General features: G+C 37.3%; 1 protein-coding gene, 1 non-coding gene and 1 pseudogene across 8 annotated transcripts in view; 2 read left to right on the top strand and 1 right to left on the bottom strand.

Annotated features, from left to right (window-relative positions):
- Nucleotides 1-21,365, top strand: part of Fam168a (family with sequence similarity 168 member A) — a 207,438-nt gene that overhangs the window by 4,455 nt on the left and 181,618 nt on the right. The gene's annotated exons all lie outside the window — the stretch shown is intronic.
- The window catches only part of LOC124959591 (N-lysine methyltransferase KMT5A-like), a 118,398-nt pseudogene that overhangs the window by 4,394 nt on the left and 92,639 nt on the right, over nt 1-21,365 (bottom strand).
- On the top strand, nt 5,995-6,068 carry Trnat-ugu (transfer RNA threonine (anticodon UGU)). Its single transcript has one exon. It is a non-coding gene; the product is annotated as a tRNA-Thr (tRNA).

The raw sequence follows: 21,365 nt of genomic DNA, 5'->3' as shown, positions 1-21,365 counted from the left end.
TGCATATCTCTAAACATCTAAACAATGTGTTTTTTCCACATTTTTTATTGGTGCACTATAGTTGTAAATATTGATGGAATTTGTTGTTACATATTCGTACACGCACACAATATAACAATATAATTTGGCAAATATTACTACCCAGCATCCCCTCCCCCACCTCCAACCCCTTGTAAACAATATAGTTTACTTGCAACTTTTTTTCTTTTTTTTTTTTTTTTTTTTGTGGCACTGGGAATAGAACCCAGGGCCTCTCTCTGCTAGGCAACAGATATTCCTTGCCCTATGTGTGCAACTTTTTATAAAGAGTATCATAGTATAAGTATTCTTCTGTGACTTCCTTTTTTTCTGTTTTTTTGTTTGTTTGGTGGTATTGGGGATTGAACACAGGGCCTGTGTATATGCTAGGCAAATGCTCTATCACTGAGCTACACACCTGACCCTTTTAAAATTTATTTTGAGCCAGGCATAGTGGTGCATGCCAATTCCAGCAGTTGGGCTCTGGAGGCTGAGGCAGGAAGATCTCAAGTTCAAGGCCAGCCTTAGCAACTTAGTAAGGCCCCAAGCAACTTGCTGAGACCCTGTCTCAAAATAAAAAATAAAAAGGACTGGGGATGTGACTCAGTGGCTAAGCAAACCTGGGTTTAATTCCTGATTCCAGAAAAAAATATTTATTTTTGAGACCAGGTCTTTCTTTTCTTTTTTTTAATATATATTTTTAGTTATAGATGGACAAATATTTTTTATTCTTTTTTTTTAAATGTGGTGCTGAGGATCAAACCCCGTGCCTCACATGTGCAAGGCAAGTGCTCCAACACTGAGCCACAGCCCCAGTCCGAGACCAGGTCTTTCTAAGTTACCCAGGTTGTCCTCAAACTTGGTATCTCCAGCCTCTCCAATATCTGGGCTTACAGGTTTGCGCCACCACACTAGGCACTTTATTCTTAGGTCTTTCTTTCTTTCTCTTTTCTTTTCTTTTCCTTTCCTTTCCTTTCCTTTCCTTTCCTTTCCTTTCCTTTCCTTTCCTTTCCTTTCCCTTCCTTTTCCTTTTCCTTTCCCTTTCCCTTTTCCCTTTCCCTTTCCCTTCCCCTTTCCCTTCCCCTTCCCCTTCCCCTTTTCCTTTTCCTTTCCCCTTCCCCTTTTCCTTTTCCTTTTCCCTTTCCTTTCCTTTCCTTTCCTTTCCTTTCCTTTCCTTTCCTTTCCTTTGATAAGAACCCAGAGCCTTGTGCATGTGAGGCACACACTATACTAACTGGGCTATATCCCCAACCCCTATTCCTGTTTTTTAATTGTCAAAGTGTTTTGTCTTCTACCATTAAAATATACATGATGAAAACTGGAAATTACGAAAAGATACAAAGAAGCAGAATTATTGTCTATGGTTCACCATCCATCCTTTCTTTCTTCCTTCTTGTGCTAGAGATCAAACCCAGGACTTTGCATATGCTAAGCTCAGTAATGCTTTCTATTATCTATGTATGCATTTACTGAAGAATATGGGTAGTTTAGTAGATAGCAGGAAGCAGCCAATTTGCTTTTATGGATGATCAGATTACTTGGATATTGATCAGAGTTGGAAATAGGAACAGAGTAACAGCCTTTGTGAACTCTTATTGTTTTTGGTGCTGGAGATTGAACCCATGGGTGCAATGAGCCACATTCCCAGCCCTCTGTTTTATTTATTTATTTATTTAGAGATAGGGTCTCATTAAGTTGTTCAGGACCTCACTAAGTTGCTGAAGCTGGTCTTGAACTTGTGTCCCAAATTACAGGAATTACAGGTGTGGGCCACCACACTCATCTATGTGAACTCTTTTTTTTTTTTTCTTAGACTATTTAAAAATATATATATTTTTAGTTATAGATGGACATGATATCTTTATTTATTTTTTATGTGGTGTAAGAATTGAACCCAGTGCCTCACACGTGTAGGCAAGTGCTCTGCCACTGAGCCACAACCCCAGCCCTATGCGAACTCTTTAAGACTACTATTTTGAAGCATTTTTCTCACTGGTAGAGAAAATCTGCATATTTTAGATTCTTTTTTTTTTTTTTTTTTTGTTATACCAGCTTGAAGCTTCATGTCATATTTTTGCAAGCCACTTGACTCTTTTGGTTGGGGTTTTTATGCCTCTTTTTGTAGAAAGGCTCGCTGGTACATTGGTCCTCACGTGTTGGGGTAGGAGAATTTGTCATCTGGAAGTACAGAATACCACCAACAGGAGACGCTCAGTTATACATATTAACAATCTGAATGTCCAGCAAGAAATTTGAAATCAAATTCATTAATAATCTGTTGGAGCTTCAGTTTACATATCTGAATTTGGACTCAAATGAGATAATAAATGTGAAAATACTTTTTAAACTATAAAGGACTATATAAATCTTAGTTGCATTCCCCCCCTCCTAGTTTACCAGAGTGAAATCAGAGCACCCTAAAACATAAAAAGTTTGTCATACTTGGTTTATTGACTCTGTAAGGTTCTTTTCCCAGTGAAGGAGGGAATCCATGAAGGCCAGTTTACAGTTTCTTTCTTAGACTTAAAGATTGTTGCATATAGTGGAATGGAGAAAGTGCTAGCAGACTTTCTCCTAGTGAATTTATGGGACCACATTATCTGTGCTGGCTAGCTAAAAATGAAACAGTTGAGGCTTTATTGATGTGAAGAGTGCAGCATATACTATTTTCTTGCCTTTATCCAGACAAATATAGCCACTTACCTTTTAGTTTTCTACCTGTAACTTATTACAGAGACAAATGAAAAAGATTGTTTTTACATATATAAGAGGGAAATTTACTCTATTGTTGGGGCGATGTATGGATTAAGTGAGGCAAGGAGGGAAAAAAATACCTTCCTTTGGTATATTAGTGCTTACTGTTATTATTGATATTTTTATTTTACTTGTGACTTGTTTAGAGCCAACTTTTCTTCCAGGCTGCTCTTTTGTTGTTCAGTATTGTCCTTGGCTACATCTTCCCTTAGTCACTTTACATTTGGAATGTAAATTTACTTTGATACTATCATAAGTAAAGCAAAATAAAGAACATAAATCTATAACTGCAACACATTCTAAGGCCAAGGAGCTAATAGTCTTGTGCAAAACAAGTTTAAAACATCTGTTCAACAAATATCTATTGAGTGATTATTAGATGGCAAGCAGTAGAGAGTGCTGGGAATCAAGGATACAAAAATAAAATTCTCTGCTCTGCTTACAGTCTAGTGGGTAGGTTGGATATGATCCATAATAGTAGCATAGCAGGATACATATTACAGTAGAGGCATGGACAAGGCATGGGAGGATGAGGTTTGGCATGGTCTCATCTACCTGTGGAGCAGGGAGGAGAGGAATTAGTGCCTGAGGTGAGGCCTGAAGGATATGCAGATATGCTGGGGAATGAGGTTAGGAATGGCTCATTTCATGATCACATGCAGTCTTCTTTAATTGTTCTCTCTGTGTTCTGCGAGGCCTTAGTTTGTATCTTTCTTTTAGGCCTTTTTAGGATGTGTCCTTACTGTAAAATCAGATAAGCCAGTTATGAATCAGGCTGTACTGTCATACTCCTATTCTTGCCATATGTTGTGCCTTCCATCTGGAAAACCCTCTCCCTACCAAATTTCTTTTCTTTACTTCATCCACTGAATGAGCTAGCTGTACTGTTGAACATAGTTCATGGTTATTGCTCTTCCCGGTTTGCTGTAAACTGATTTTACAGGAACCGATTTTTGAAGCTGTGAAAACAACTGATATTTAAGGAGGTATCTTGGGCTGGGGAGTGGTTGCTCTCGCAAGCACAAGGCCCTGGGTTTGATCCCCAGCACCGCAAAAAAAAAAAAAGGAGATATCTTTACTCTTCTTTCTTCTTGGAGTTGGATTCCTGGCTCACTGAACTTTTAGATTCTTTCTTTGAGTAAGTAATCTTGCTCATATGCTGATGACTTAAATTTCTATCTCCAGCTCAGAGCTTCCTCCTAAGCTCCATACTTGGAAGTCTCATTGACTACTATCTACTACCTATAATATATCCATTTCAGGGTCCTCAAATTCAGTGTGTGCAAGCTAGAACTCATTATCCCTGTCTACTTTGGCTTCTTATGATTTTCCCCAGTTATATCCTGGTCCAGTGCTAACAGAACTGTGGGTGGCCTAAGGTAGGCATGTGTATGGGTGTTTCGGTCCATTCCTGCTGCTGTAACAAAATACCTTAGACTGGATAGTTTACAAGTAATAGGAATGTATTTCTTATAGTTCTGTAGGCTAGGAAGTCTAAGATCAAGGTACTGACAGATTTGGTATCTGGTAAGGGCTTTCTGCTTCCAAATGGTGCCTTGTTGCATCCTTTGGAGGGGACAGAAGCTGTGTCCTCACATGGTGGAAGAAATGGAAGGGCAACACTTTCCAGGAAGCTTTTATAAGGGAATTAGTCCTATTCATGATAATGGAACCCTCATGACTTCATCACATTTCCAGAGTCCTTATATCTTAATACCCCCACAGTGGGGGATTAAGTTTGAACATGAATTTTGAAGGGACACAGCATTCAAACCATAGCAAGGATATATGTTTATATAGAAAATATAAATTAAAATGAAATCATATCAATGTATACATAATACAGGTAAAAAATATACACAGAAAGTGTGAACAGTACCCAGATCAAGAAAGGGAACATTAACCATTCCCCTAAGATAACCAATATTTGGTTTCTAATACCATATTTTTGTCTGCTTATGAACTTTCATAAGCTATGACTGAATTGCTTTTTTTTTTGTACCAGAAATTGAACCCGGGTCACTTAACTATTGAACCACATCCCCAGCCCTTTTGTATTTTATTAGAGACAGGGTCTTGCCGAGTGGTTTAGGGGATTGCTCTATTGCAGAGGCAGGCTTTGAACTCCAGATCTTCCTGCTTCCTGAGCCGCTGGGATTATAGGTGTGTGCCACCTTGCTTGTCTCTGAATGTTATATTTCTTTTATTTTTTAATTTTTTATTTGTTCTAATTAGTTATACATGACAGTAGAATGTATTTTTAAAAATATCTTTATTTATTTATTTATTTTTTGTGGTGCTGATAGAACCCAGTGCTTCATCCTCACTAGGCAAGCGCTCTACCACTGAGCCATAACCGGATCCCCAAGTAGAGTGCATTTAGATACATTGTACACACATGGAGCACAACTTCTCATTCCTCTAACTGTTCATGGTAGAGTCACATGGATAGTGTAATCATACATGTATGGGGTAGTAATGTCCATCTCATTCCACTGTCCTTCCCAACCCCACACCCTGTCCCATCCCCTCACTCCCCTCTGCACATTAGAAAGTTCCTTCATCCACCTCCCCCCATTATGGAGCATCATCCACTTATCAGAGAAAACATTTGACCTTTGGTATTTTGGGTTTGGCTTATTTTGCTTAGCATGATATTCTCCAGCTTGATCTATTTCCCTGTAAATGCCATAATTTCATTCTTCTTTAAGACTGAGTAATATTCCATTGTGTATATGTACCACATTTTTCTTTATCCATTCATCTGTTGAAGGGCATCTAGGTTGGTACCATAGTTTATTGTGAATTGAGCTGCTATAAACATTGATGAGGCTGTGTCACTGTAGTCTGCTGATTTTAAGTCTTTCGGGTATAAACTGAGGAATGGGATAACTGGAACAAATGGTTCCATTCCTAGTTTTCTGAGGAATCTCCATACTGCTTTCCATAGTGGTTGCACAAATTTGCAGTCCCACCAGCAATGTATGAGTGTACCTTTTCCCCCACGTCCTTGCAAACACTTATTATTGCTTGTGTTCTTGATAATTGCCATTCTGACTGGACTGACTTGCTTTTTGTTCTGATCATTCTTGTGTGTAGGAATAGTTGTTCTTGCTTGTTGTGTATCAACAGTTCTTGAATGTGGTGTCCTTACATTTTTACTTACCAAGGACCCTAAATATCTATCAATATTTACTGCATTAAAAAATTAAAACTGGAACTGGGGAGGTAGCTCAGTTGGTAGAGTGTTTGCCTTGTAAGCACAAGGCCCTGGGTTCGATCCCCAGCACCCCCCAAAAAAAAAAAAATTAAAACTGAGAAATTTAGGGAACTTATTTTTTATTTTTATTTTTAGTTGTAGATGGACAAAATACCTTTATTTAATAAGTTAATTTATTTTTGTGGTGCTGAGGATCGAACCCAATGCCTTAAAATTGCTAAGCAAGCACTATACCACTGAGCTACAATCCCAGTCTGGATTATTTAAATTATTAAAAAATAAATCTATTGTTAGCATATTTTTTATGAAAACAAGTATATTATCGCAAACCAAAAAAAATAGAATGGCATTTTGCATTCTTTCAAATCTCTTTACTGTCTGGGTTCATAACTGTTTTTGTATTCAATCTGTTGCAATTAATAATTTTGCTAGAATATATTAAAAAATCCTGTCCCACATAGATAGGTGTTTGAAAAAGGGAGGAATGTTTTAATTGCTTTTTTATATAATTATGGATTTTTTTTTTTTTTTTTTTTGGGGTAATAGGGATTTAACAGAGGGATGCTTAACCACTAAGCTACATTCCCAGCACTCCTCCCTGCTTTTTAATTTTGAGACAGGGTCCCACTAAGTTGCTTAAGGCCTTGCTGAGTTACTGAGGCTGGCCTCAAACTTTTGATCCTCCTGCCTCAGCATCTTGAGTTGCTGGGATTATTGGCATGCATCACCATGCGTAGCTCAATGTTCTTCTTTGATACTACACCTGAGCTTGACAACTGCAGTTTCTTAAGGTCCCTTGGAATTTCTTACGGAATCTGAAACTGTTTTTCTCCTGTTAGTCAGCATCTTGTCATTGTGATCAAAATACCTGACAAAAACAACTTAGAGGAGGAGAAGTTTATTTTGGCTCATAGTTTCAGAGGTTTAGTTCATGGTCAACCAAATTCCTTGCTCTTGGCCCAAGATGAGGCAGAATATCATGGTAGAAGGGCCTGGTGGAGGAGTGCTACTCAGCTTATAGTGACCAGGAAGCAGAGAGAGAGAAGGGGAAGGGGCTGCAGGGAAGTTGAACCCTCCCAAGGCACACCCACAGTGAGCCACCTCCCTGCCATTCCTCATCTGCCTATAGTTACCACCCAGTAGTCCATTCAAACTAGGATGAACTGATAAGGTTACTGCTCTCGTAATAATCATTTCACTTTTGAATATTCCTGCATTAACGCAGAAGTTTTTGGGGGATCCCTCACATCCAAATCAGCATATGTGGTCATTTTAAAGTCAATTGATCTGTTTTGAACTTTGAATAGATCTTTAAACCCATGCATGATTCTGTTAGTAATACTTATGGGTCATTTGGAAAATATTGGTTCACAAGTGTCTTAGTTTTCTTGGGCTGCCATAATAAAATATCAAAACCAAGTGACTTAAGTATTGGATATTTATTTATTTATTTTGGGTTGCTGGGGATTGAACTCGGGGGCACTCAACCACTGAGCCACATCCCCAGCCCTGTTTTGTATTTTATTTAGAGACAGTGTCTTATGGATTTGGTTAGTGCCTCCCTGTTGCTGAGGCTGGCCTTGAATTTGTGATCCTCCTGCCTCAGCCTCTCGAGCTGGGATTATAGGCGTGCGTCACTGTACCTGGCTAGATATTTATTTTTTCATAGTTCTGGAGGCTCAAAGTCTAAGATCAGGTTGCCAGTATGGCTTTTTCTGGAGAGGGCTCTCTTCCTGGCTTACACACACACACACACATGCACACGCAAATTTTTTTGTATCAGGGATTGAATACAGGGGTGCTTAACCACTGAGCCATACCCCCACCATTTTTATCTTTTATTTTGAAAGAGAGTCTCATTAAGTAGGGCCTCACTAAGTTACTGAGACTGACTTTCAACTTGTGATCCTCCTGCCTTAGCCTCTGAGTCTCTGGGATTATAGGCGTGCACTACAGTGCCCAGCCTCTTCCTGGCTTGTAAATGGTCACCTACTGACGGGTCCTCACATGGGGTAGAATTGGGAGAAAGGAAACAGAGAAAGAGAAAAGCTACAGGGTTGGATGGGGGGAGATGGAGAGAGGGTAAAGTGAGAGTGGAGCACAGATGAGCAAGCTTGCTTACTTGCACAATCATGCTCTCTGGTATTTCTTCTTAATGAGGGTTCTGATCTCATCATGGTGGCCCCCCTACAACCTCTTCTAACCCTGATTTTTCTCCCAAAGGTCCACATCCAGATACTATCACATTGGAGGATAGGGCTTCAAAGTATGAATTTAGAGGGGACACATTTTAGTGTATGGCAATGATGTATGCAGATCATCTCAATGTTGACATATTCTATTGTATAATACAAAAAAGTCACATTCGTTGATATTGCCACCAATCTCTTCAGACAAGTCTTTTCTAATTTTCACTTGAAAGCTCAAATTTTATCATTGGCAACAAATACTGACAGTTGTTTTCCTTGAAGTGACAGTCTCACATTGTTCATTTTTGAAAAAATGTCTGCCAAACATCTAAATCTGAATAATTATGGTTTGTCTGCCAGTTGTTCTTTCAAGTAAAAATGGTGTGTTATGAAAGAAGCAGCTAGTTCAGCTTGCAACTCAATTGCACAAGTGCTTTAGTACTTTGCCTTGAGATAATTCTTGTACTTTTATATGTAGCAGAAATGCTTTATGTGTACATCTCTTTTCATCCAGGCTATTAAGATGTGTAGGTAAGGATTGAGATTTAATAAAATAAGTAACTTTTGCAGCTTCATAAAAAACATTCCTTAGTAAAACAAACTAGCTTTTTTCCTTCCTTCCTTCCTTTTGGTGTGGCTAGAGAGAATGCACTGTTGAAGTTTTGTTTCACTGCCTCAATTCAATGCAAGTTGATTTATTTTATTCTATTTTATTTTTGGCACTGGGGATTGACCCAAAGGGTGCTTAACCCCTGAGCCACATCCCTCACGTTTTTTATTTTTTATTTTGAAACAGGGTCTTACTAAGTTGCTTGGGGCCTCCCAAAGTAGTTGAGGTTTACCTTGAACTTGCTATCTTCCTGCCTCAGCCTCCTAAGTTGCTGGGATTACATGTGTGTGCCACCATGGTGGGCTTTATTTTTAGTTAATATGATTTTGTTCCCAGACTTACTGAGGGAGTAGGTAGTCAAATCTTTATTTAAAATACTGTTTTGAAACCAGTGCGAATGCAGTTGTTTTTTGCTTGACTTGCTAGAACTAAAACACAAGCAGTTTCACAACTTTGGGTGTTAGAAATCATTGGGCTTGGTGCTTATTCTTGTCCACCTTGTGGTGAGAGAAAAGTGTGAAGTGACCTTTAGAGATCTGTGTCTGTGTCTATGCATAAGTCACTCTTTAGATATATTAGGTCTTCCTTCCTTTTGACCTAGAATATTGTTTACAGTAGAAAAAGAAAAAAATGCAGATGAAGCCATAGCCAATTAATCTTGATTGTGTAATGGCTTTGATTTTTACATTATTTCCCCCCCCAGTAATGGGGGTTAAACCCAGGGCCTTGCACATAAGGCAAGTACTCTGCATCTATTCTGTGTCTTCAGCTCTTCTTAATTTTTTTTCTCTTTCTTCTTTTTGCAGTACTGGGGATTGAACCCAGAGGTCCTCTGCCACTAAACCTCTACCCCTCCCTTTTTTCTTTCTTTCTTTTTTTTTTTTTAAGTTTTGAAACAGGGTCTTGCTAAATTGCTGAGGCTAGCCTTGAACTTGTGATTCTCCTGTTTCGATCTCTGTAGTCATTGGGATTACTTCTGTGCACTGTTGCAACTGGCCTGCATGACTTTGATTTTTCACTGTGATTGAGCAGAGAATGGAGAGAGAGTTTGGCTAGACAAGTCATAGTACTGAATATCATCTTGCTTTCTAGTTATCACCCCTATACAGTGTAGAACCTTAGTTCTGGGGTTGAGGAATTAACATTCATTGCCTTAGACCCTGTCTCTTCCTTCTTCACCTCCTCCTCCTTCCCCATCCCCCTTTTTGCAGTACTGAGGATGGAACCAGATGTGCTGTACCCTTGAGCTACACCTCCAGCATCTCACTAATTATTTGTGTATCCCTAATATTTGGAACCCAGCAGGTCCTTAATATATTTTTGTCAAATAATTGAATCAATGCTAAATGAATGAACCAGATTTTACAGAGCAGAATATAACCTAACTACTCTCAGACACTGTATATAGGTGCTACTAAGTATGTGGTCATACAGTGGTTTTGCATCCTGGGATCTGGGCACTGTTTATTGGTTTGGGGAAAGATTCACCCTTTCTTTGTCCTGCCTTTACTGGGGATTGAATCCAGGGTGCTCCTAGCACTGAACTACTATGTAGTTCCCCAGTCTTTTCACTTTTTAAAAATTTTGTGACCAAGTTCTGATAAGTTGCCTAGGTTGATTTTTTTTTTTTTTTAACTTTTTTTAGTTGTTGTTGGACCTTTATTTTTACTTTATTTTGTACTTGGTGCTGAGGATTGAACCCAGTGCCTCACACATGCTAGGCAAGTGCTCTACGCTGAGCTATAACCCCAGTTCCTTAGGTTGATCTTGAAATTGCTATTCTCCTGCCTTAGCCTCCCAAGTAGCTGGGACTACAGATGTGTATCACTATGCCTGATTTTCACATCAACTTTTTACACTTTGTGGTATGGTTTCTGATTGAAGTAATGAATTGTTCTGGAAAATTAGTAGAGTTAATAGATCTGTTCAATGAAAGGTGTCACTAAATATGAGAAACACCCTTTTATGAACTTTCTGATGTTTCTAGTCATTACTGAGGGAATCCAGTATTTCTCCAAAGTACCCTATCTCTGAAGCATTTGGTTTTTTTTTTTTTTTTTTTTTTTTTGGTACTGGGGATTGAACTCAGGGGCACTCGACCACTAAGCCACATCCCCAGCCCTATTTTGTATTTTATTTAGAGACAGGGTCTCACCGAGTTGCTTATTGCCTCGCCTTTGCTGAGGGTGGCTTTGAACTCAGTGATTCTCCTGTCCCAGCCTCCCAAGCCACTGGGATTATAGGCATGTGCCATGGCACCCAGCCCATTTGGAGTTTTTTTTTTTAAATATTTTTTAGTTGTAGATGGACATATACCTTTATTTTATTTATTTATTTTTATGTGGTGCTGAGGATCAAATCCAGTGCCTCACATGTGCTAGGCAAGTGCTGTACCACTGAGCTATAACCCCAACCCCTGGACTTTTTTAAAAAAAATTATTTTTCTGTACTGATGTTGATGGTAATATCATCCTTATTTTTGTGATTTTTGACTCTGATAGTACATTTTCATCAAGCTATAAAATTATGATGGGGAAAAACCAACTCCATTCTCAGTGAAGCTATCTAAAAGCCTGTCCTTCAATCAAATGTCATTGTAGCAACACTGTTTCCTAGAGGAGAGTTAGCATGAATCTCCAGTACTTCAAATCTTTTTTTTTTTCTTTTCTGTTTTTTTTGGTGCTGTATTGAACCCAGGACCTCATGTGCCAGGCAAATGCTCTACTACTGAGCCATGTCCCCAGCCCCTCAAATACTTAAAAATCTTTGAGTTGAGGTTCAGTTCCTTGGTATAGTATATCTAAGGCAGTTCAGAATTCTCTTCCTAACGTCCTCTCCAGATTCATTTATAGTTTTTCTCTCCTCCCAGCTTGCACATTTTATTTCCAGTATTGCTGAAATGCACATTGTACTGTGCTTACAGTTCTTCATATGTGTCATGGTTTTTGTCCTAGTGTCTTTGCATATGTTCTTCTCTTGGTCTAGATATCTCTTTTTTTTTTTTTTTTTTTTTTTTTTGCTTCTTTTTTTTTTGTTTTTGTTTTTTGCTGTGTTACTGGAGATTGAACCCAGTGCCTTCTGCATACTAGGCAAGTGCTCTAACACTGAAGTGCAACCTATAACCCCTTCTTTTTACTCTTAATTGGTCTACTGACTTAACCTTTAAGACTCAGACTAAGAGCCAATCTTTTCCAGAAAGCTTTCCTTGATTTCCTTTGTTGGGATTGGGTGCCCCATCTCTCAGTGACTCTGATTATAATTATCCATTTACTAAATTTTTGTTGGGTTTCTCTACTTGAAGTGGGTAGGGACTATATCCGATCATCTTTGTATTCTCAGAACTCATCTTGGGACTTTGCATAGAATAGGTATCAGTAAGGACTTGTCAGATGAATCCATAGTTTCACACTGGTTTGTTAAGCAGCTGTAATTTTCCAACCAGTCACCCATATTGCTGTAAGCTGAATTTTAGTAGAGTGACTTTTCTGTCTTGGCCATTATCCCTTGCTCCCTGTGCATTCTGTTGTCTCCTCTTACTTCATTTTTCTCTCATGCAGCTTTTCTGTTCTTTGCCCATAGTTGGGGTCAGTAGAGCTGTGTATATAGTAGACATCTAAATATTCAGAAGGAACTTAATTTTTGTGAGATCTTGGAGTCTCATTTGGAATGAATGAAGATTACATTGCTAAATGGAGAAGCTGGGACATTATGATTGCTTTCTGACTCAGTCCAGTGTTCTTTTTTTCTGCCTCTGAGTTTCCTTTTTGCTAACTTTTGGTTAATTTTAACTTCTAGATAACATAAAATAGATGCTGCAAAACCAAATTTTATCAGTACTTTGCTTGTGCATTTGATTTTTTTATTTTTATTTTTTTAGTCGTCAGTGGACCTTAATTTATTTATATGTGGTGCTGAGAATTGAACCCAGTGCCTCACACATGGTAGGTAAGCACTGTACCACTAGCCCCTTGATTTTTTAGTGTACATATAAGATTTGATTTATCTGAATGATGAGATGACTGAAACTTTAAAATATTTGGGGTTTTAATGATTGTCCTACTAAGCCCTCAGTAATTTCTGACAGGTGATTGAAATTACAATTCTTAAAAAATATCTTGCTGATTAGAGTGTTAGTAGCAAGTAAAAGTAAACATTTATGCATGTTATTTCTACATGAGTGTCAAACTATGTGTTAAGTTGGTTTTGGTTGATATTGATACAGATGAGTAAGATGTGGTTGCTGTCTTTAAGAAGCTCCCAGGTGGGGCTGGGGCTATAGCTCAGTTGGTAGAGTGCAAGCACAAGACCCTGGGTTCAAACCCCAGCGCCACAAAAAAAAAAAAAAAAAAAAAAAAAGAAGCTCCCAGGTATTTGTGAAATAAGGTATAAACAAATACATTACTGTTTGTGTCTTGTGGGTACTATAACATGAATAGCAGAAAAGAGGGGTTAAAACCTTCTTCAGGAAAGAGTTCTTTTGGAGGAGAAGCCTGAACTTATTTCTGATGATTCTGGGCATAGAGTCAGAAGATCAGGATTTGAATCCTAGCTCAACTACTTAATAACTGTGCAACTTTATTTTTTTTTAATCATTTTTTTTTTACCCTTAAAATGAAGATAAATGTGTCTGTTTCTACGTATCTACCTTGAAAGTAGTTGTGAGAATTTGGCACATGAAAAGAACCTCATAAATATGTATACAAATAGTATATTCTGATTTTTAAAAAGTTTACTCATTGACAATAGTGTTTTGACAGGAGCATGAGGTGTTTTTCTCCCCAAACCATAAATAAGCAAGAAAAATATTGAGTATATTTGTGTGTAGATGTTATTTACAAAATGCTAACATTGTAAGTCTCATGAATTAGAACAGATTTTTAAGTCCAGAATCCATGAAACTTTGATTCTGTGCTACTGTGGAAGATACTGCTTAAGGTGAATAACTTCTTAAATTTTTTATTTTTTATTTTTTTGGTACCAGGGATTGAACCCAGGGGTACTTAACCACTGAGCCACATCCACAACCCTTTTTAAAATTTTTTATTTTGAGACAGGGTTTCACTAAGTTGCTTAGGGCCTTGCCAAGCTGCCGAAGCTGGCTTTGAACTTCGTATCTTTTTGCCTCAGCCTTCTGAGTCACTGGGATTTGTGCTGCCCTGCTTGACTCTTAAAAATTTTGAATGTCTTTCTCAATGGCTTGGAGAGCAAGAAGATGAACTAGAAAGAGCTCCATTTCCTTTTAGAAGACTTAACGCTTGCATCCAGGTGATAGTTTATGTTTGTACCACTGCTAAAGGTTGCTTAAATTTCAGAATTTCATTTTCCCCATCAGTAAAACAGAAAAAAAAACAGTAGAATTAAGGATGAATTGGATAAAGTAGATACCACTAGCCTTAATCAGTTAAAAGTTTATTTATAGAATATTATTAATTTTTTCTTTTTAATACACTAAACTTCAGAGAAGCTTGCTTTATTTATTTATTTATTTGCAGTGCTGGGGATTGAATCCAGGGCCTTGTGCTTGCAAGGCAAGCACTCTACTGGCTGAGCTATCTCCCCAGCCCTGAGAAGCTTGCTTTAAAGAATGGGACCAGGGAGCTGGGGTTGTAGCTCAGTGTTAGAGTGCTTGCCTAGCATGAATGAGGCTCTGGGTTTGATCCTCACCACCACATAAAAATAAATAAAATAAAGGTATTGTGTCCATCTACAAATAAAAAATACTAAAAAAAAAAAGAATGGGGATGGGCATTCTATCATTTATTCTGTACTGACACTGATTGTATTTTGCCTCCTTCTTCAAGTTTATTCCTTTAATTTTGACCTTTAAAGTTACTTAATCTTTTTATAACTTATTTTCTCCATCTACTAGATGGTGCTATAATCTTTTTATTATTTCCTCCATCTGTTGAGTAGAAGTATAGTGGTATTTACATTATATATTTTTGGGGAGGATTAAGTGAGATAAAGTGCTTAGTTTAGTTTTTGGCACTTGATATGACTTCTAGTGATGGTAGTACTATGAACTGCATTTCCCCTCCCCCAAATTCACATATTGAAACCATAGTCCTCAATGCAGTGGTATCTGGAAATGGGGACTTTGGGAAGTAATTAAATCATGAGGGTGGAATTCTCAAGATGGGATTAGTGCCCTTATAAGAAAAAAGAGGGAGCTTGCTCCTCTCTGTTCCCCACCATGTGGGAATACAATGAAAATGAAAGAAGGACCTTCTGCAAATTAGGAAGCAAACTGTCACCAGACACTGTATCTCTTTGTACCATGATCTTGGATTTCCCAAGTGATTTTTTTTTTTTTTTTTTTTTTTTTTTTTGTGTGTGTGGTGCTAGGGATTGAACCCAGGGCCTTTGCTTGCAAGTCAAGCACTCTACCGACTGAGCTATCTCCCCAGCCCCCGATATTTTGTTTTTTATTTATTTACTTGTTTTTTTTTTCTGGTGGTACTGAGTTTTGAACCCAAGGTCTCCCACATGGCTAGGCAAATGCAATACTCTACCTCTGAATTTCATCCCCAGCCCTTTTTATTTTATTTTTTCATTTTGAAACAGAGTCTCTTTAAGTTGCCCAGGCTGGCCTTGAAATTGGCCATCCTCTTACCCCAACCTCCTGAGGCACTGAGATGACAGGGCTAGGCTTTGTGGCATTATGTTACATAGACAGGTAGTATTGTTACTATAACTTTGATTTTATAAATGAAGAACTGGATACCGATTGGGAAACCTGACTAGATTCACTAGTAAGAATCAAGTATAGGATTTAGTTCAGGTTTATGTGATGTAAAAGTCTTCACTGTTTATCCTTTCTACCAGGCAACATTCTATAATAAACATTTCCTTTGTATGAAAATGTAGTCTGATATGTTATGGAATTTTTGGAAATAATTTGTTTTTCTTAGATAATTAAAATTTTCAGTGATATTTTACTAATAGTTTATATAAACTTGAAACTAAATTGATTAAGGAAAGAACTCTGGCTTGACTTTTATGTGATCAGACACAATTTAAGGGTAGATATTTTGGGGTGATGGTCAGTGATTAGTAAAAACAACGTGTATGTCTGTTTCCTTCTAAGCAGCTTTATTGAGGTAAAACCAACATAAATAAAGGACATAAATTTAATGTATAGTTTGCTAAGTTTTGATATATGTATATACCCATGAAACCATGACTGCAATTCAGATGGTAAACATCTTTCACCTCCCAAAAGTTTCCTCGTGCCTCTTTGAAGTCGGTTCCTGCTGGTCTGCCCCATCCCCAGTGTAGCCACTGATGTACTTTTTAGTTCCACAGATTAAGCAGTGGTTTTAAAGTTTTAGGATTCAGTCACTTCATTTATCGGCCTTAGTTGACTCACCTGTAAAATAGGAATTCTACCACCTGCTAAAGGACCATGAAGAACGTTACGAAAAATAAAAATAAAGAACCTAGAGGGCTGGGCATGTGTTTGCCTGGCATGTGTGAGGGCCTGGTTTTAATCCCCAGCAGTGCAAAACAAAAGCAACAACCTAGCATAGTACCCTCCATAGTGGGCCCTCAAACCCTGGAAGCCATTATTACTAGCCATGTTTTCACTTGGTGATCCAGAGTACATTTAGAAGTTCAGAATTCCAAAATGATTTTCTATCACCTAGAGCTCATGCTGCCTTCCACTGGGCTTCCAGTGTTTTTGAAATAGGAAAGTTTAGATTGAGGCAGCTTGAGGCCCTAAGGAACTTTCTGGTGCTCCCCTCATTCCTAGTGTTCCATATGATATTAATTATGAACAGATGTTCTTCATAAATAAGCAAAGAACTTCAAGCAGATTTTTTTTTTAGTTCTTTATGCCTATGTTTAATATGATGGTACAGTTGCATAAGCACTGAGCTTATAGTCAGAGTCCTAGGTTTTAGTTTCCATTCTGTTTTGAGCAAATCATAAATTCTTTGAGTCTCAGTTTTCTCACATGTGAGGAATCATCATCACTCACTTCATAAGTTTTTTGAGTTTAAAGAATTTCAGAAGTGAATTTTATAATGAGGTCATAGTCCACCTGCATTGATCCATGACTTCTTTGCAGAGTTAGAATTTTATAAAAGGTTTAGATAGAATTTAGTTTGATATCTTTGAGTTTTTTTTTTTTTTTTTTTTCTAAGTATTTTTGTTAGGTTCTACTAATAGCACAAAGAAGCAAAGACTAAAGGTTAAGAGTGTAAAACTTTAAAGTCAGAGAACTTTTAAATCAAATCTTAGTTTAAAGGTCTGTGACTTTGGGTAAGTTATTGAACTTCTCTTAGCTTTAAATTTTCACTGTTGATAAGAATATCTGTTCTACCTCAGGGATGTTGTGAGAATTAAAAATACTGTATGTACTGTGGTTGACCTAGAGCAGATGCCCGGTGATGCTAGTTTCACTCTTTTCTCTTTCCAAAATTGGTAGATTTGTGCATTCATTGAGCTGTTACAGAAAGGATTACTTTTGCTTTCCCCATAGCATGATGTAGTTGAGCAAGGATAGCACTTAGGTAGTATGCTTCAGGTTTTCTATTTTAGTCTGGAAATACAGTGCGAGGTTAATAATGTTACCAGTTATTTTAAAGAGTTTTTTTTCTTTTTTTAATAACAGGAGGAGCCTATGCCATGCTTTTTTGTACTTTCTTATTAATTCTCATTGCTCTAGCAAGAGGTTCATTGTATTGTTGGGAGCCAAGGAAACCAGGGGCCATTTTCTTGTCTCTTCTGTGTTTATTTGGGTTGGAAGAATGTCTAAAGGTTTCCTAGTCAATAAAGTGCATTTTTTGAGTTCAGATTCTTCCTCTTGGGTGAGCCCAGGAACGACCTGCTGGGAGAGAAAACAAATAGGAAAAAGCAGGGAAAACTGGTGAGTTCTGCTTGTGAAGTTGTCAGAATCTTTTGAGTGTGGGGGCAGGTGGAGAACAGTTGATTCTCCATTTCTCTTTCCCCTTTAGAGCATGTACACTCCAACACAAAGGGAGTTTTAAGATGGAGGTCTGCATTGTAATTTCCTAGAAATTACTGCTTCTGGTAACTGCTCATTCAGTTTGCACCTCTTTGCTGCAGTAGATGAAACAATGGGGACAATAAAGCCATTTATCTGATAGCTGTAGCCTCAATGGGATGTTTGTTTTAATAATGGTATAATTTGTAGGGCTCATAAATTGTGATTTTATTCTCATGGAAATAACTGCCCAGTGGTATTTGGATTCTCAGGTCTCCTGTTGTGGATAATTTCAATAACATTCTGGCTGACAATTCCCTTTATTCCAGACTTGTTTTAGATTGTTCAGGCTGGTTGGGTAATTAGCCCGGTGCTGAGCCAATTTTCTTTAGTTTGGGGCTGGCAGGTGGTTACTAGGTAACTAGAGGACCTTCTGAAGGGGGAAGAAATTCTGCTTAGGGATTCAAGGCAAATACTCAGGCTTATTTTGATTATCTGGGATTTAAAAAAGAATTTATCCAAATCCAAAATATCTGATGATATTTTAAATGTTAAGTTATTTGAATATTTATTTTCCTTGGTACCACACGGTTCATTATATTTGGAGTATTATGTGTTTGTGTTTTAAATTTTCATCTACATGTTTTGACTGGGAAAATCCACAGGGGGCAAAGGATGACTATAGCTGTCATACTAGACATTGCCCTAGGTGTTTTACATATATTATCTCTAAATCTTAATGAGAACCCTGAGAAGTAGGTATTATTTTCATTTTACCTATATAAAAACTTAAAATTCAAAGAAATAATTAAATTAAGGTATCCCAGCTAATTAGTGACAGGCCTGCCAGATTCAAAGCTCACACTAGGTTTTTAATTATAGTGTTAGACATTCTGAAGATACATTCAAATTTCTGCTAAACTCTTATTAGATTTTACAGCAGTCGGCTCAATAATCTATTATGCATGAATTAGTACATAATCAGATGTATATCTTTGTTTTCTTTCTGTCATTTAATCTTGTATTATAACAGTGAAGTCCATGGAGTATTTTGATTATCTTAATAAAATTAAAGGCTTTTCTAAAGAGATGTTGTTTTATGAATTCTTTGAAAGTCTCTAAAACTTACTAGTCACTGGAATTAGCCCAGACTTCGAGTTTAGGGACCAGGTTTTAAAATCTTGGCACTGCTCTTTATTAGGTGATCTTGGATAAAAGCCTCCTAACCTCATTGGATAAGTTTTATTTTGCTCATCTGCAAGATAGGGATGTGGTACTCAATAGGTATGTTAGGGTTGATGTATACAGTAATATTTGCCTACAGCACTACTTACTAGTTTAGTTTCTTGGGACAGCTGACTTTCTCTGAGTCTTGGGACAGGGATAATAATAGGTGACCCTTCCATCTGTTGTGAGGATCAAATGAGATAATAGATGTGAAAATGCACTTTAAGTTGAAAAATGCTAGATAAAGTAGTAATTACTGTGTGACTTTTTTCATTAGATTAGGTGGGACTTAGAATTCACTAGTAAATGTTTAAAAGAAAAATGTAAAATTTCACTTAAACTAAATAAAGCAGACATTTTGATAAGTTTTATTGTTATTCTTGGGGACTGCTGAAGAGAAGAGGTCATAATGAGGGTAAAGAAAGTTTTTAGTGGAAGTGAGAATAGGGTAGGGGTGTGGATACAATATGAGGCAGCCCAGGGGGACTTAGGGAAGCACTTAGAAATCAAGTTTGGATTCTGGTCTAATCCTGATCCATAGAACAGGGAGAAGGGAAGCTCCTTGTTCAGAAAAACTTAGGACACTGGGCAGTGGGTGGAGGATTGGTTGAAAGAATAAGATGGTCGTTAACATCTGTATCTTCCTAAATGAGGACACTCAAGTTAAAATTGCAGTTTTAAGTCTTCTAGGAATCTGTAAAGAAGCTAATATATATTTTGTTTCATTCCTAACTCCTTACTTTCCAACATAGGAATGTGCCCATTTTGGGGGAAAGTTGCAAGTGAATTTTGTAATTATTGCACATGAATCCAGAGGTGGCTCTCAGGTGAGCATATTGGCATATCTTTGTTTAAAGATGTGCAGGAGTTTGGCAAGTAGGGGATTTGCTTCCACTGACCAGAAAGCTCAATTTATGCAGTCATATGTGGATTACCTCTTCTCTGAAATTTGATTTTGTTTACAGTATTTCAGTAATGCAGATGATAGTTTTCCTCAGTGCAACATCAATCCAGATTTTCATTGTGTTTAATTATTGATGTATTTGAATGATGCTATGTATTGGCTAAGCATTTTTCCATATGAAGAAACCTTCTGGCTCTGGATTTCAGTGCTGCACCAGTTTTATTCATTTTTCTTTCAGGGTGATGTTGTTTTTTCTTTACTACAAGTGACTGCATTATATTGTCTGGATTATTTTCTTTTCTATTGGGCAATAGGGTAGAGTAATTGATGTCTAGGACAGTTTCAAAGTGTGTATTTTGTATGATTGTAAGAACACATTTAGGTTTTTTTCTTCTGTGCTCTTTGTTTGCTATTATGAAGGTGGTTTAGTGGTTAAATAAGGAGATGGGTTTTCATAGGCCCCACTCAGAATCAGTCTTGAGTTACCTTATCATATTAACTTCATATTATAGTGTTGACTGGTATTTACATAATTCATTTTTTGAAAAATATTTTTTTATGTTATTTAAAATTTTACTAATTTTTTTTTTTTTTTTTTTTTTTTTGTATTAAACTGGTAGCTCTTGGGGCAGGACCAAATTGTTTTTCCCCTTGCTCTAAGGATGATAATCATGATGCTGGTAACATTGTGCTCTATGCCAGGCATTGTGCCAAGTGCAGTATTTGTCTTCATTCTCATTGATCCTATTTCTTTTTTTTTTTCCTTTACTTGTTCATTTTAGATGTATGTGACAGTAGATTTGGTTTTGACATAGTATACATACATTGAGTATAACTTATTCTGATTAGGATCCCATTCTTGTGGTTGTGCATGATGTGGAGTCTCATTAACCTTATTTCATAGAAGAGAAAACTGAGTCTCAGAGAGAGGAATTTGATTTACTCAGTCTCATAGCTAATGAAGAGATGCAGTTGTGATTATAACCCAAGTCAACCTGACTTCAGAGCCTATATAATCCCTGCACTGTATTTTCACAGAAACAGTTTCTATGAATATGTACATATATATGAAATATATTATCTATCTTATTTGAGCTTTAAAACTCTGTGAAACAGACATTATCCTTTTTGTATCCATTCTATAGGTCAGGAAAAGTGAAGTGAATTAATTATATAGGCTTATACATTTGCTGAGGAATCCCAGGTTTCCTGACTCCAAATCTCATATTTTCTCCCTCTACTTTACTTTTAGCTGTGGAGCTTCACATCTATTTTCTTAGGAATGCACAATGGTGTTTTTGATTTGTGGAAAATAAATTCCTTCGTTTGAGCTATTTGTGGACAGATAGGACAGCTCTGTGTGTGTGTGTGTGTGTGTGTGTGTGTGCATATGTGTGTGTGGTCTCTGCTTTCCTAGTAGTGGCATGAAGGTGTTTTCCATAAAGGTTGCAGAGTGTATACATATTGAAAATGTTGGGGACTGGGGAGATAGC

Source organism: Sciurus carolinensis, chromosome 11, assembly GCF_902686445.1.
Source record: "Sciurus carolinensis chromosome 11, mSciCar1.2, whole genome shotgun sequence".
Taxonomy (NCBI): domain Eukaryota; kingdom Metazoa; phylum Chordata; class Mammalia; order Rodentia; family Sciuridae; genus Sciurus; species Sciurus carolinensis.
This window is presented reverse-complemented; position numbering and strand designations above follow the sequence as displayed.